This window comes from Mustela nivalis, assembly GCF_964662115.1.
Source record: "Mustela nivalis genome assembly, contig: HAP1_SCAFFOLD_1010, whole genome shotgun sequence".
Taxonomy (NCBI): Eukaryota; Metazoa; Chordata; class Mammalia; order Carnivora; family Mustelidae; genus Mustela; species Mustela nivalis.
This window is the reverse complement of record NW_028135654.1, coordinates 199,608-215,580: the sequence shown is the minus strand read 5'-3', so window position 1 is coordinate 215,580 and position 15,973 is coordinate 199,608.

The window sequence follows — 15,973 nt, the reverse complement described above, 5'->3', positions numbered from 1 at the left end:
CTCCACATCCTCTCCAACACATGTTGTTTCCTGTTTTGTTAATTTTGGCTATTCTAACTGGTGTAAGGTGATATCTCAATGGGGTTTTAATTTGGATCTCCCTGAGGGCTAATGATGATGAACATTTTTTCATGTGTCTGATAGCCATTTGTATGTCTTGATTGGAGAAGTGTCTGTTCATATCTTCTTCCCATTTTTTGATATGTTTGCCTGTTTCGTGTGTGTTGAGTTTGAGGAGTTCATTATAGATCCTGGATATCAACCTTTTGTCTGTACTGTCATTTGCAAATATCTTCTCCCATTCCGTGGGTTGCCTCTTTGTTTTTTTGACGGTTTCCTTTGCTGTGCAGAAGCTTTTGATTTTGATGAAGTCCCAAAAGTTTATTTTCGCTTTAGTTTCCTTTGCCTTTGGAGACATATCTTGAAAGAAGTTGCTGTGGCTGATACCGAAGAGATTACTGCCTATGTTCTCCTCTAGGATTCTGATGGATTCCTGTTTCACGTTGAGGTCTTTTATCCATTTTGAGTTTATCTTTGTGTACGGTGTAAGAGAATGGTCGCATTTTATTCTTCTACATATAGCTGTCCAGTTTTCCCAGCACCATTTATTGAAGAGACTGTCTTTTTTCCACTGTATATTTTTTCCTGTTTTGTCGAAGATTAATTGACCATAGAATTGAGGGTCCATAGCTGGGCTCTCTACTCTGTTCCACAGTCTATGTGTCTGTTTTTATGCCAGTACCATGCAGCCTTCCCGTTGAGATCAGGAACAAGACAAGGATGCCCACTTTCACCACTCTTGTTCAACATAGTATTAGAAGTCCTAGCAACAGCAATCAGACAACAAAGAGCAATAAAAGGTATCCAAATTGGTCATGAAGAAGTCAAACTCTCTCTCTTCGCAGATGACATGATTCTTTATATGGAAAACCCAAAAGACTCCACCCCCAAACTACTAGAACTCATAGAGCAATTCAGCAATGTGTCAGGATACAAAGTCAATGTGCAGAAATCAGTGGCTTTCTTATACACTAACAATGAAAATACAGAAAGGGAAATTAGAGAATCGATTCCATTTACGATAGCACCAAGAACCATAAGATACCTGGGAATAAACCTAACCAAAGAGGTAAAGGATCTGTACTCGAGGAACTACAGAACACTCATGAAAGAAATTGAAGAAGACACACAATGATGGAAGACCATTCCATGCTCTTGGATCGGAAGAATAAACATTGTTAAAATGTCTTTACTGCCTAGAGCAATATATACTTTTAATGCCATTCCGATCAAAATTCCACTGGTATTCCTCAAAGAGCTGGAGCAACGAATCCTAAAATTTGTATGGAATCAGAAGAGACCCCGAATCGCTAAAGAAATGTTGAAACACAAAAATAAAGCTGGGGGCATCACGTTACCTGATTCCACTTTGTTTTAAAATGAGTTTTCTAAAATTTGAAAAGATTCATATTTTTAAAACAAAAAAATAGAGGGGCTCCTGGGTGGCTCAGTGGGTTAAAGCCCCTGCCTTTGGCTCAGGTCATGATCCCAGGGTCCTGGGATAGAGCTCCACATCGAGCTCTCGGATCAGCAGGGAGCCTGCTTCCCTCTCTCTCTGTGCCTGCCTCTCTGCCTACTTGTGATCTCTGTCTGTCAAATGAATAAATAAAATCTTAAAAATAAAACCGAAAAGATAGAAATAGGCAAGAATTACTTGAAGGGAGGTGTATCAAGTATATCAAGCAAATTCAAAGAACAGTTGGTAGAATGAGAAGCAGGACTCTTAATTTCACAGAGTTGTGCAAGTTGTAAAACTTCCTTTGATTTTCCCAATAACAACACTAAAATAGCCTATAATCATATCTGGTAGACACAGCATTGTACTAGAAGTGTATGGATGCTTTTCAGGGGACCGAACAATTGAGGTCTGAGTGGACAGCCCTCTCATGGTCCTGCTTGATCCAGGAATAGGACTTTGAAGATCTGGTGGAATGGAGGGACCACGCGTCCTCCAGATGACTCTCCCTAAGTGTTTGTGTGTCCGCTTGTTCACATCTCTAGCTTGAATAGCCGCCTGTTCCGGCTTTGGTTTCTGCATTTCTCATTCATATTTCAACTTCATGAATGCATTTTTGCTTCTTCGACATTCAGCTGAGTCAGCTCTGGAAAAGGCTACCTAATTGTAGTCAAATCCAGTTTTTGGCTTTGTCTTACTTGACCATCCTGCAGCATAACCCTCAGTCTCTGTTGTTTCTGACACCTGCCTGCTAGCTTTCCTTTCTTAACTCTGATACATCCCCTTACTGTTCCTCACAAAGTTGTCTTTCCCTTTTGCCCCAGACGTTGCCTCTCCTTGGGTTTGTTGCTCAACCATCCTTGGCTCACTGCTTTTCTTCAGTCTGTGTTTTTCCCTGACTGGTCTTCTCTCTCTCTCTCTCTCTCTCTCTTTTTAATAAAATACTTCTGAATTAGTAATAACATGGTTAAAGGTTAAGTGATGTTCCCTCTAGGAAGGGTGACATTTTTCATCTCAACTGAGACACTTCCACTGAGAATGAAAGAGGTTCCATAAAGTTATAATGGGACAACTGGCTATATGGGGACAGTCCCAGACAAACTGGAGTTATGGTCCTCCTGCTGTAGATATCTGTCTGTCTTGTTTGTCCTACCAGTGCTTCTTTTTTCAGGTAAAAGATACTCTTGTATGCCCCCTACTGTTATTTAGAAGGGCATCCATCATCTTTAGGGCTTTCCGAACTTAGATGCAGCTGTACACCGCTGGCATCCTGTTAAAATGCAGATGTTGATTTAGTGGATCTGGTGGGGGCCCTGGGTTTTGCATTTTTAAAAAGCTCCCAGGTGAAGCAGACTCTGCTGCTCAGGGAGCCACACTTTGAGTAAGGAGTTTATACATGATTTTCTGTTCTTTCTTTGCTTTTTTGTCACTTCTTAAAAGTCTGTATCTAAACAGAACATGGATTGTTTCTTTGTTATAACTGCACAGTAATCAAGCATGGACGTTCCATAGTTAGTTAACTGGTTATTATTAGTTATGCACTATTTCAAACCTTTTGCTATTACAAACCATGTTCTAGTGAATGACCTTGTACATATAGGTTTTTTCTATCCGATAAATTCCTAGAAGTGTGCTGCCAGGTCAACGGGTGCATAGAATTGATAACTCGCTCATTCAGGATTGTGGTATCATTTTGTGTCACTCCCATCGAAACTGCATCCGTGCTTGTTTGTCCACAGCTTCTCCCATAGAACATGTGCTTCAACTTCTGGAATTTTGGTAGTGGAAAGAGAAACATGGCATTTTATGAAGTTTATCTCTGTAAGCTTCTTAAGTATGAGTGAGGTTAAGTATTTTTTCATGTATCTGAAAGGTGTATTTACGTTTCTGTGAACCCTCTGTTCATATTTTGCCCATTTTGCTCTTAGGTTTGTGGCTTTTTTTGTTTTTCTTCTTTTGAATGTCTAGCTCTTTTAGATTAGGGATACTAGTGCTTGTCCATTATATGGGTTGTAAACTATTATTTTATGGGATGTGATTTGTCTTTTGATAGTTGACCCTGGTGTTTTCTCCCCCATGCAGGTATTTTGTTTCAGAATGCCACCTTTCACTTTGTCGTTTGTTTAGGCTCCCCTTGGCTGTGACAATTTCTCAGACTTTCCTTGTTGTTGTTGTTTTTTTTTTTTTAAATATCTTTTCTTTTTTTTTTTTAAGATTTTTATTTATTTACTTGACAGAGAGAGATCACAGGTAGGCAGAGAGGCAGGCAGAGAGAGAGGAGGAAGCAGGCTCCCTGGTGAGCAAAGAGCTCGATGCGTGGCCCGATACCAGGATGCTGAGATCGTGACCCAAGCCGAAGGCAGTGGCTTAACCCACTGAGCCACCCAGGCGCCCCGACTGCCCTTGTTTTTGATAACCTGGGCAGTTTTGAGGAGTACAGTTAGGTGTTTTGGAGAATGTCCCTCAATTGGGAATTCTCTGCTGTTGTTTTCATGATTAGACTGAGGTTATGAGTTTCTTGGAGGAAGACCACAGAGATAAAATGTCCTTTGGTCTTATCATATCAAGGGTTAGTGCTCTGGACATGACTTATTACTTTGTTTTCTCTGTCCTCATGCTGTACTCCTCGGAAGGAAGTGGGCAGTTACACTATACCACTTACACTGTACCTCCTTCCTGTTGGAGTAGCTACACAATTATGTACATAAATTATCAGGAATTCTGCACAGGAGAATTTTCTGTTCTCTCCTATTTACTAATCCATTTATATCGGCACGAATTCATGGCTAGTTATTTTATATTTTGGTTCTAGTACAATGATACCTTGTTCCTTTGGTTGCTCAAGTTGTTCCAGGTTGGTTAGTAAAGCATTTCTAGTGGCACCTGGGTGGCTGAGTTGGTTGAGTGTCTGACTCTTGATTTTAGCTCAGGTCATGATCTCAGGGTCCTGGGATCCAGCCCCACGTTGAGCTCTTTGCTTAATGTGGGGCCTGCTTGAAATTCTCTCTCTCAGGGTTCCTGGGTGGCTCAGTGGGTAAAAACCTCTGCCTTCGGCTCATGTCGTCATCCCGGGATCATGGGATCGAGCCCCACATCGGCCTCTCTGCTCAGCAGGGAGCCTGCTTCCCCCCCTCTCTCTGCCTGCCTCTCTGACTACTTGTGATCTCTGCCTATTAAATAAATAAATAAATAAATAGAAATTCTCTCTCTCCCTGTGCTCCTCCCTGCTGCTTATGCTTTCTCTCCTTTTCCTACTTTCTCAAAAACAAGTAAATAAAATTTTTAAAAAGCACATTCTGATGGTTCCTGTGTCTATTGACATACCCGGTTATTGTTTGAGTATTTCTATTTTACTCTGTGGCAGTAGATTTTCCAGGTACATCTTATGTCTTTCCTGCCATAGAATTAGCCATTTTTTCCCCCTAAGTAGTTCTGGTTCTTTTCATTGGAGCATAGTATGAGAAATCAAGATTGGGGAACTAGTTGTGTCTGTTGTGACTGTTAAGTCATTGCTCAAAGACGCTCTCAGCTAACTGAACAGGGAATATGTGTATACTCACTCAGGTATATAAACGTGTCTATAAATATTTTGGTATGTCACCATCTGTATCTGTAGTAAGCTAAGTATTCACACTGTTGTAAGCATTACCAGATGGAATAGTCTAACCTTCTCTCCTTGCTTGTCTGTAATCTCCTGCACTAACAGTGAGAATCCAGCTAACATCGGAATTTCATTTATTTGATAGTTCAATTTCAGAATACACATACATGATTTCAGAGTTGCATACATGATTTCAGAGTGGTTAACCCATGGATGCTTGATTCTCCCAGTTTGGGACCATTTGAATTAAGGTGCTAGAAATATTCACATGTAGGTTTTAAAACATAAGTTTTCAAAAACATAGGGTGTGAAATTGCTGTGTTGGTTATGTATGTATGTATGTATGTTTACCTTCGCAAGAAATTGCCAAACTATTTCTACAAAGTTGCTGTATCAGTTTTTGTTCCTACCAACTACGAATCAGAATCTTGTTGTTCTGATTCTGGACCAACTACGAATCAGAATCTTGTTGTTCTGATTCTGGACCTGAAATTGGCACTGTCATTATTTTTGATGTAACCATTCCAGTACCTGTGTCATGGTGTCTGCATATTCCCACTGAGGTGATGTGGAGCATCGATGTGTTTGTGTATTTATTTGCTGTCCTGATATCTTTGGTGAAGAGTTTGTTCAAATCTTTTGCATATTTTTCATTTGGTCATTTCTTTTCTTATTATTGAATCATTAAGAGCTCTTTTGTGATGTTGGACACAAAGCCTTTATTAGATATCTGTGTTCCAAATATTTTCTCCCTGTCTGTGCCTTATCCTTTCATTTTCTTAAAAATGTCTTTCCCAGAGCAGAAGACTTTATTTTTAATAATATCCAACGCATGCTTTTCCCCGTGGAATATGCTTTTGCTGTTGAATCTAAAAACCCATCACCCAAACCAGTGTCCTAGAGATTTTTCTCCTGTATTCTTTATTCTTGTAGTTTTACATTTAGATCACTGATTCATTTTTATTTTTTATTTTTTTTAAGATTTTATTTCTTTATTTGACAGAGAGAAATCACAAGTAGAAGATGAGGCAGGCAGAGAGATAGGAAAGGAAGCAGGCTCCCTGCTGAGCAGAGAGCCCGATGCGGTACTCGATCCCAGGACCCTGAGATCATGTCCTGAGCCGAAGGCAGCGGCTTAACCCACTGAGCCACCCAGGTGCCCTCTGATTCATTTTTAGTTAATACTTGTGTAAGGTCTGTGTCTTGTTTCATTTCTTTTGCATGAGTGTTCAGTTGTTCGAGCACCATTTGTTGAAAGACTATTTTTTCTCTTTTTATTCCCTTTGTGCCTTTCTCAAAAAATGTTTGACTTTATTTTGATAGCTCTATTCCTGGTCCTTGTAATCTGTTCTGTTGATCTGTGTGTCTGTCTCATCACTAACACACTGTCTTGGTGGATAGTAGCTTTATAGTTAGTCTCAAGACCAGGTGATGTGAATTCTCATTTTTCCTCCACGTTGTGTTGGCTATTCTGTTTTTTTAAAACTTTTTAAAAAGATGTTATTTATTTGGCAGAGAGAGCACAATGAGGGGATGTCACAGGCAGAGAGGGCAGAGGGAGAAGCAGGCTCCCCTCTGAGCAAGGAGCCTGACTCGGGACTTCATCCCAGGACTGTGGGATCATGACCTGAGCTGAAGGCAAATGCTCAACCACCTGAGCCACCCAGGTGTCCAGTCTGTTGGCTCTTCTAGATCTTTTGCCTTTCTGTGTAAACTTCAGAATCTTCTTGTCATTATCTGCAAAATAACTGTGAGGTTTTATTTGGATTTCTTTGAATTTATTGATTAAGTTGGAAAGAATTGACGTCTTAGCCATATTGAGTCTTGCTTCCGATGAATACGAGCTCTATCTCCATTTATTTAGATCTTTGATTTCTTCCATCAGTTTTGTCTTCCTGTATATATGTATTGTGTTAGGTTTTATACTTGAGTACCCTTTTTAGGGGTGTATTGTGAATAGTATTTTTTTCATTTGAAAATTTGGAATTCAGTTCTTTATTCAGATATAGGAAAATAGTTGACTTTTTTATATTGACCTTGTATCCTATGATGTTTTGGTATTTCCTCATTACTTCCAATAGTTTTTTTTTTCTTTATATAAGATATTTGAGGTTTTCTACATAGACAATAATATTGACTTCAGATAGAGTTTTGTCTTTCTTTTCAAATGACACACCCTCATTGTCTCATGCCCTCTTTCCACCCACCTTCCCTCTAGTAATCACCAGTTTGTTCTCTATATTTGTGAGTCTCTTTTTTTGGGTCTCTTTTATGCTTTGTTTTGTTTCTTAACTTTCACATATGATTGAAATCATAGGATATTTGTCTTTCTTTGACCTATTTCATTTAGTAGTATACCCTCTAGATTTATCCATGTTGTTGCAAATGTTAAGATTTCATTCTTTTCTCTGGCCAAGTACTAGTCTATTAGATATCTCTATATATCTCTATATACACCACGTCATTTTTATCCACTCATCTGTTGACGGGCTCTTCCATATCTTGCCTACTGTTAATAGTGCTGCAATATAAACGTATCTTTTCAAATGTTTTCATTTTGTTTGAGTAAATACCCAGTAATGGAATTACTGGAACATATGACTGTTGTATTTTTAAATTTTTGAGGATCCCCCACATTGTTTTCCATAATGGCTGCACCAGTTTTCATCCCCAGCATCAGTACACAAGGTTCCTTTTTCTTCACATTATCACCAACTCTTGTTCTTTCTTGTTCTTTTTCTGCAGGCAGAGTCCCAGGCTGGCAGGAGAGGTGGGCGTGGTCACTGGGACAGCCCTCCGAAATGGGTCAGGTGACCTTTCAAACTCTGGGGTGGTGAAGGGTTCCTCACATCAGAGCAGCACGCGGGCCATAACGTAGGCGGGTTTTAATGGACCCATCAGACAACCTGTGCAAGACCTGAGGACGAGTGAAATGCGCTGCCTGGAATGGAGGTTGTGTTGTCTTCTGGGGCTTCTGTCCCCAGGGGATATTCAGCCCAGTGAGGTGGGGGCAAAGGGGCAGGTTATTTGGGGCCGATGTGCCTTGCTTCGGGGGCGACCCTGTGTTTGAGCAGGAAGGCGGGGGCTGCAGTTGGATCTGGCATCTGGGCCCACATTGGTCACCACGGTGGTTGGGTTGAGGGGAGCACAGGGCTGGCTGGCTGGAGTCTGCAGGCCGTCAGCTGCCTTTTGACGGCCTGTACCCAGGGCCCGGGGCACCTGGGCACAGCCAGAGTCCCAGGGCCCAGGCAGATGCTTATAGGAAAGGACTGGAGCCAGGGAGGGAGGGAGGGAGGGAGGGAGGCAGCCGGCCAGGTCACCAGCGTGCTCAAGCCTGACTCTCTGCTCTGTGCTTTATTGGAGGGTTGGCGTTTATCAGGGCAAAATGCGCACAGTGTGAACTCTGCCATAGCCACGACCCTGAAGTGGAAGGGTTGTTGTGGAAGAGGAAGGTAGTCAGTCGTGGTTTTTTTTGTTGTTGTTGTTGAGTACCAGGGCCCATGAGACATGTTGTAGCAAGGAAAGACCAGAGGCCCTTATCAGCCTCATGGAACTCCTGGCAGGCAATTCGCCAAGCATGCTTTAGGGGAAGGCCTTCCAGCAGCAATGCTAAGACTTTGACAGATGGCGGGGCCCTGTGGTTTTGGCCTCCTTGAACCTGCACTCCCTGCTGGGACGGAGGGGCCTGCTTCCGTCATGGGTGACACTGTGTCTCCCCACGTGCGGGTCCTGAGACCTCGACTGAATGCTCTCCTTGTTTTTACAGGTGGTGCTTCGAGGCTCAGGGGACGTGGCCTACTGGGCAGCATCCAAAGCGTCTGGCCTCTGTCTCTTCAGTGCAGGTGGAAGTGCAGCACGTCCAGGAGTGTGAGCACTGTCATCTCCCTGGTGCACGTGCATCGCAGTGGTAGGTTGATAGTTCAATTTCAGAATACACATACATGATTTCAGAGTTGCATACATGATTTCAGAGTGGTTAACTCATGGATGCTTGATTCTCCCAGTTTGGGACCATTTGAATTAAGGTGCTAGAAATATTCACATGTAGGTTTTAAAACATAAGTTTTTAAAAACACAGGGTGTGAAATTGCTGTGTTGGTTATGTATGTATGTATGTATGTATGTATGTATGTTTACCTTCGCAAGAAATTGCCAAACTATTTCTACAAAGTTGCTGTATCAGTTTTTGTTCCTACCAACTACGAATCAGAATCTTGTTGTTCTGATTCTGGACCAACTACGAATCAGAATCTTGTTGTTCTGATTCTGGACCTGAAATTGGCACTGTCATTATTTTTGATGTAACCATTCCAGTACCTGTGTCATGGTGTCTGCATATTCCCACTGAAGTGATGTGGAGCATCGATGTGTTTGTGTATTTATTTGCTATCCTGATATCTTTGGTGAAGAGTTTGTTCAAATCTTTTGCATATTTTTCATTTGGTCATTTCTTTTCTTATTATTGAATCATTAAGAGCTCTTTTGTGATGCTGGACACAAAGCCTTTATTAGATATCTGTGTTCCAAATATTTTCTCCCTGTCTGTGCCTTATCCTTTCATTTTCTAAAAATGTCTTTCCCAGAGCAGAAGACTTTATTTATTTTTTTTTTAAGATTTTATTTATTTATTTGAAAGACGGAGATCACAAGTAGGCAGAGAGGCAGGCAGAGAGAGAGAGAGAGAGGGAAGCAGGCTTCCTGCGGAGCAGGGAGCCCGATGCGGGGCTCGATCCCAGGACCCTGAGATCATGACCCGAGCCAAAGGCAGCAGCCAAAACCACTGAGCCACCCAGGCGCCCCAGAAGACTTTATTTTTAATAATATCCAACGCATGCTTTTCCCCGTGGACTATGCTTTTGCTGTTGAATCTAAAAACCCATCACCCAAACCAGTGTCCTAGAGAATTTTCTCCTGTATTCTTTATTCTTGTATTTTTACATTTAGATCTCTGATTCATTTTTATTTTTTATTTATTTTTATTTTTATTTTTTTTAAGATTTTATTTCTTTGTTTGACAGAGAGAAATCACAAGTAGACAGAGAGGCAGGCAGAGAGATAGGAAAGGAAGCAGGCTCCCTGCTGAGCAGAGAGCCCGATGCGGGACTCGATCCCAGGACCCTGAGATCATGTCCTGAGCCGAAGGCAGCGGCTTAACCCACTGAGCCACCCAGGTGCCCTCTGATTCATTTTTAGTTAATACTTGTGTAAGGTCTGTGTCTTGTTTCATTTCTTTTGCATGAGTGTTCAGTTGTTCGAGCACCATTTGTTGAAAGACTATTTTTTCTCTTTTTATTCCCTTTGTGCCTTTGTCAAAAAATGTTTGAATTTATTTTGATAGCTCTATTCCTGGTCCTTGTAATCTGTTCTGTTGATCTGTGTGTCTGTCTCATCACTAACACACTGTCTTGGTGGCTAGTAGCTTTATAGTTAGTCTCAAGACCAGGTGATGTGAATTCTCATTTTTCCTCCACGTTGTGTTGGCTATTCTGTTTTTTTAAAACTTTTTAAAAAGATGTTATTTATTTGGCAGAGAGAGCACAATGAGGGGATGTCACAGGCAGAGAGGGCAGAGGGAGAAGCAGGCTCCCCTCTGAGCAAGGAGCCTGACTCGGGGCTTTATCCCAGGACTGTGGGATCATGACCTGAGCTGAAGGCAAATGCTCAACCACCTGAGCCACCCAGGTGTCCAGTGTGTTGGCTCTTCTAGATCTTTTGCCTTTCTGTGTAAACTTCAGAATCTTCTTGTCATTATCTGCAAAATAACTGTGAGGTTTTATTTGGATTTCATTGAATTTATCGATTAAGTTGGAAAGAATTGACGTCTTAGCCATATTGAGTCTTGCTTCCGATGAATACAAGCTCTATCTCCATTTATTTAGATCTTTGATTTCTTCCATCAGTTTTGTCTTCCTGTATATATGTATTGTGTTAGGTTTTATACTTGAGTACCCTTTTTAGGGGTGTATTGTGAATAGTATTTTTTTCATTTGAAAATTTGGAATTCAGTTCTTTATTCAGATATAGGAAATTAGTTGACTTTTTTATATTGACCTTGTATCCTATGATGTTTTGGTATTTCCTCATTACTTCCAATAGTTTTTTTTTTCTTTATATAAGATATTTGAGGTTTTCTACATAGACAATAATATTGACTTCAGATAGAGTTTTGTCTTTCTTTTCAAATGACACACCCTCATTGTCTCATGCCCTCTTTCCACCCACCTTCCCTCTAGTAATCACCAGTTTGTTCTCTATATTTGTGAGTCTCTTTTTTTGGGTCTCTTTTATGCTTTGTTTTGTTTCTTAACTTTCACATATGATTGAAATCATAGGATATTTGTCTTTCTTTGACCTATTTCATTTAGTAGTATACCCTCTAGATTTATCCATGTTGTTGCAAATGTTAAGATTTCATTCTTTTCTCTGGCCAAGTACTAGTCTATTAGATATCTCTATATATCTCTATATACACCACGTCATTTTTATCCACTCATCTGTTGACGGGCTCTTCCATATCTTGCCTACTGTTAATAGTGCTGCAATATAAACGTATCTTTTCAAATGTTTTCATTTTGTTTGAGTAAATACCCAGTAATGGAATTACTGGAACATATGACTGTTGTATTTTTAAATTTTTGAGGATCCCCCACATTGTTTTCCATAATGGCTGCACCAGTTTTCATCCCCAGCATCAGTACACAAGGTTCCTTTTTCTTCACATTATCACCAACTCTTGTTCTTTCTTGTTCTTTTTCTGCAGGCAGAGTCCCAGGCTGGCAGGAGAGGTGGGCGTGGTCACTGGGACAGCCCTCCGAAATGGGTCAGGTGACCTTTCAAACTCTGGGGTGGTGAAGGGTTCCTCACATCAGAGCAGCACGCGGGCCATAACGTAGGCGGGTTTTAATGGACCCATCAGACAACCTGTGCAAGACCTGAGGACGAGTGAAATGCGCTGCCTGGAATGGAGGTTGTGTTGTCTTCTGGGGCTTCTGTCCCCAGGGGATATTCAGCCCAGTGAGGTGGGGGCAAAGGGGCAGGTTATTTGGGGCCGATGTGCCTTGCTTCGGGGGCGACCCTGTGTTTGAGCAGGAAGGCGGGGGCTGCAGTTGGATCTGGCATCTGGGCCCACATTGGTCACCACGGTGGTTGGGTTGAGGGGAGCACAGGGCTGGCTGGCTGGAGTCTGCAGGCCGTCAGCTGCCTTTTGACGGCCTGTACCCAGGGCCCGGGGCACCTGGGCACAGCCAGAGTCCCAGGGCCCAGGCAGATGCTTATAGGAAAGGACTGGAGCCAGGGAGGGAGGGAGGGAGGGAGGGAGGCAGCCGGCCAGGTCACCAGCGTGCTCAAGCCTGACTCTCTGCTCTGTGCTTTATTGGAGGGTTGGCGTTTATCAGGGCAAAATGCGCACAGTGTGAACTCTGCCATAGCCACGACCCTGAAGTGGAAGGGTTGTTGTGGAAGAGGAAGGTAGTCAGTCGTGGTTTTTTTTGTTGTTGTTGTTGAGTACCAGGGCCCATGAGACATGTTGTAGCAAGGAAAGACCAGAGGCCCTTATCAGCCTCATGGAACTCCTGGCAGGCAATTCGCCAAGCATGCTTTAGGGGAAGGCCTTCCAGCAGCAATGCTAAGACTTTGACAGATGGCGGGGCCCTGTGGTTTTGGCCTCCTTGAACCTGCACTCCCTGCTGGGACGGAGGGGCCTGCTTCCGTCATGGGTGACACTGTGTCTCCCCACGTGCGGGTCCTGAGACCTCGACTGAATGCTCTCCTTGTTTTTACAGGTGGTGCTTCGAGGCTCAGGGGACGTGGCCTACTGGGCAGCATCCAAAGCGTCTGGCCTCTGTCTCTTCAGTGCAGGTGGAAGTGCAGCACGTCCAGGAGTGTGAGCACTGTCATCTCCCTGGTGCACGTGCATCGCAGTGGTAGGTTGATAGTTCAATTTCAGAATACACATACATGATTTCAGAGTTGCATACATGATTTCAGAGTGGTTAACTCATGGATGCTTGATTCTCCCAGTTTGGGACCATTTGAATTAAGGTGCTAGAAATATTCACATGTAGGTTTTAAAACATAAGTTTTTAAAAACACAGGGTGTGAAATTGCTGTGTTGGTTATGTATGTATGTATGTATGTATGTATGTATGTTTACCTTCGCAAGAAATTGCCAAACTATTTCTACAAAGTTGCTGTATCAGTTTTTGTTCCTACCAACTACGAATCAGAATCTTGTTGTTCTGATTCTGGACCAACTACGAATCAGAATCTTGTTGTTCTGATTCTGGACCTGAAATTGGCACTGTCATTATTTTTGATGTAACCATTCCAGTACCTGTGTCATGGTGTCTGCATATTCCCACTGAAGTGATGTGGAGCATCGATGTGTTTGTGTATTTATTTGCTATCCTGATATCTTTGGTGAAGAGTTTGTTCAAATCTTTTGCATATTTTTCATTTGGTCATTTCTTTTCTTATTATTGAATCATTAAGAGCTCTTTTGTGATGCTGGACACAAAGCCTTTATTAGATATCTGTGTTCCAAATATTTTCTCCCTGTCTGTGCCTTATCCTTTCATTTTCTAAAAATGTCTTTCCCAGAGCAGAAGACTTTATTTATTTTTTTTTTAAGATTTTATTTATTTATTTGAAAGACGGAGATCACAAGTAGGCAGAGAGGCAGGCAGAGAGAGAGAGAGAGAGGGAAGCAGGCTTCCTGCGGAGCAGGGAGCCCGATGCGGGGCTCGATCCCAGGACCCTGAGATCATGACCCGAGCCAAAGGCAGCAGCCAAAACCACTGAGCCACCCAGGCGCCCCAGAAGACTTTATTTTTAATAATATCCAACGCATGCTTTTCCCCGTGGACTATGCTTTTGCTGTTGAATCTAAAAACCCATCACCCAAACCAGTGTCCTAGAGAATTTTCTCCTGTATTCTTTATTCTTGTATTTTTACATTTAGATCTCTGATTCATTTTTATTTTTTATTTATTTTTATTTTTATTTTTTTTAAGATTTTATTTCTTTGTTTGACAGAGAGAAATCACAAGTAGACAGAGAGGCAGGCAGAGAGATAGGAAAGGAAGCAGGCTCCCTGCTGAGCAGAGAGCCCGATGCGGGACTCGATCCCAGGACCCTGAGATCATGTCCTGAGCCGAAGGCAGCGGCTTAACCCACTGAGCCACCCAGGTGCCCTCTGATTCATTTTTAGTTAATACTTGTGTAAGGTCTGTGTCTTGTTTCATTTCTTTTGCATGAGTGTTCAGTTGTTCGAGCACCATTTGTTGAAAGACTATTTTTTCTCTTTTTATTCCCTTTGTGCCTTTGTCAAAAAATGTTTGACTTTATTTTGATAGCTCTATTCCTGGTCCTTGTAATCTGTTCTGTTGATCTGTGTGTCTGTCTCATCACTAACACACTGTCTTGGTGGCTAGTAGCTTTATAGTTAGTCTCAAGACCAGGTGATGTGAATTCTCATTTTTCCTCCACGTTGTGTTGGCTATTCTGTTTTTTTAAAACTTTTTAAAAAGATGTTATTTATTTGGCAGAGAGAGCACAATGAGGGGATGTCACAGGCAGAGAGGGCAGAGGGAGAAGCAGGCTCCCCTCTGAGCAAGGAGCCTGACTCGGGGCTTTATCCCAGGACTGTGGGATCATGACCTGAGCTGAAGGCAAATGCTCAACCACCTGAGCCACCCAGGTGTCCAGTGTGTTGGCTCTTCTAGATCTTTTGCCTTTCTGTGTAAACTTCAGAATCTTCTTGTCATTATCTGCAAAATAACTGTGAGGTTTTATTTGGATTTCATTGAATTTATCGATTAAGTTGGAAAGAATTGACGTCTTAGCCATATTGAGTCTTGCTTCCGATGAATACGAGCTCTATCTCCATTTATTTAGATCTTTGATTTCTTCCATCAGTTTTGTCTTCCTGTATATATGTATTGTGTTAGGTTTTATACTTGAGTACCCTTTTTAGGGGTGTATTGTGAATAGTATTTTTTTCATTTGAAAATTTGGAATTCAGTTCTTTATTCAGATATAGGAAAATAGTTGACTTTTTTATATTGACCTTGTATCCTTTGATGTTTTGGTATTTCCTCATTACTTCCAATAGTTTTTTTTTTCTTTATATAAGATATTTGAGGTTTTCTACATAGACAATAATATTGACTTCAGATAGAGTTTTGTCTTTCTTTTCAAATGACACACCCTCATTGTCTCATGCCCTCTTTCCACCCACCTTCCCTCTAGTAATCACCAGTTTGTTCTCTATATTTGTGAGTCTCTTTTTTTGGGTCTCTTTTATGCTTTGTTTTGTTTCTTAACTTTCACATATGATTGAAATCATAGGATATTTGTCTTTCTTTGACCTATTTCATTTAGTAGTATACCCTCTAGATTTATCCATGTTGTTGCAAATGTTAAGATTTCATTCTTTTCTCTGGCCAAGTACTAGTCTATTAGATATCTCTATATATCTCTATATACACCACGTCATTTTTATCCACTCATCTGTTGACGGGCTCTTCCATATCTTGCCTACTGTTAATAGTGCTGCAATATAAACGTATCTTTTCAAATGTTTTCATTTTGTTTGAGTAAATACCCAGTAATGGAATTACTGGAACATATGACTGTTGTATTTTTAAATTTTTGAGGATCCCCCACATTGTTTTCCATAATGGCTGCACCAGTTTTCATCCCCAGCATCAGTACACAAGGTTCCTTTTTCTTCACATTATCACCAACTCTTGTTCTTTCTTGTTCTTTTTCTGCAGGCAGAGTCCCAGGCTGGCAGGAGAGGTGGGCGTGGTCACTGGGACAGCCCTCCGAAATGGGTCAGGTGACCTTTCAAACTC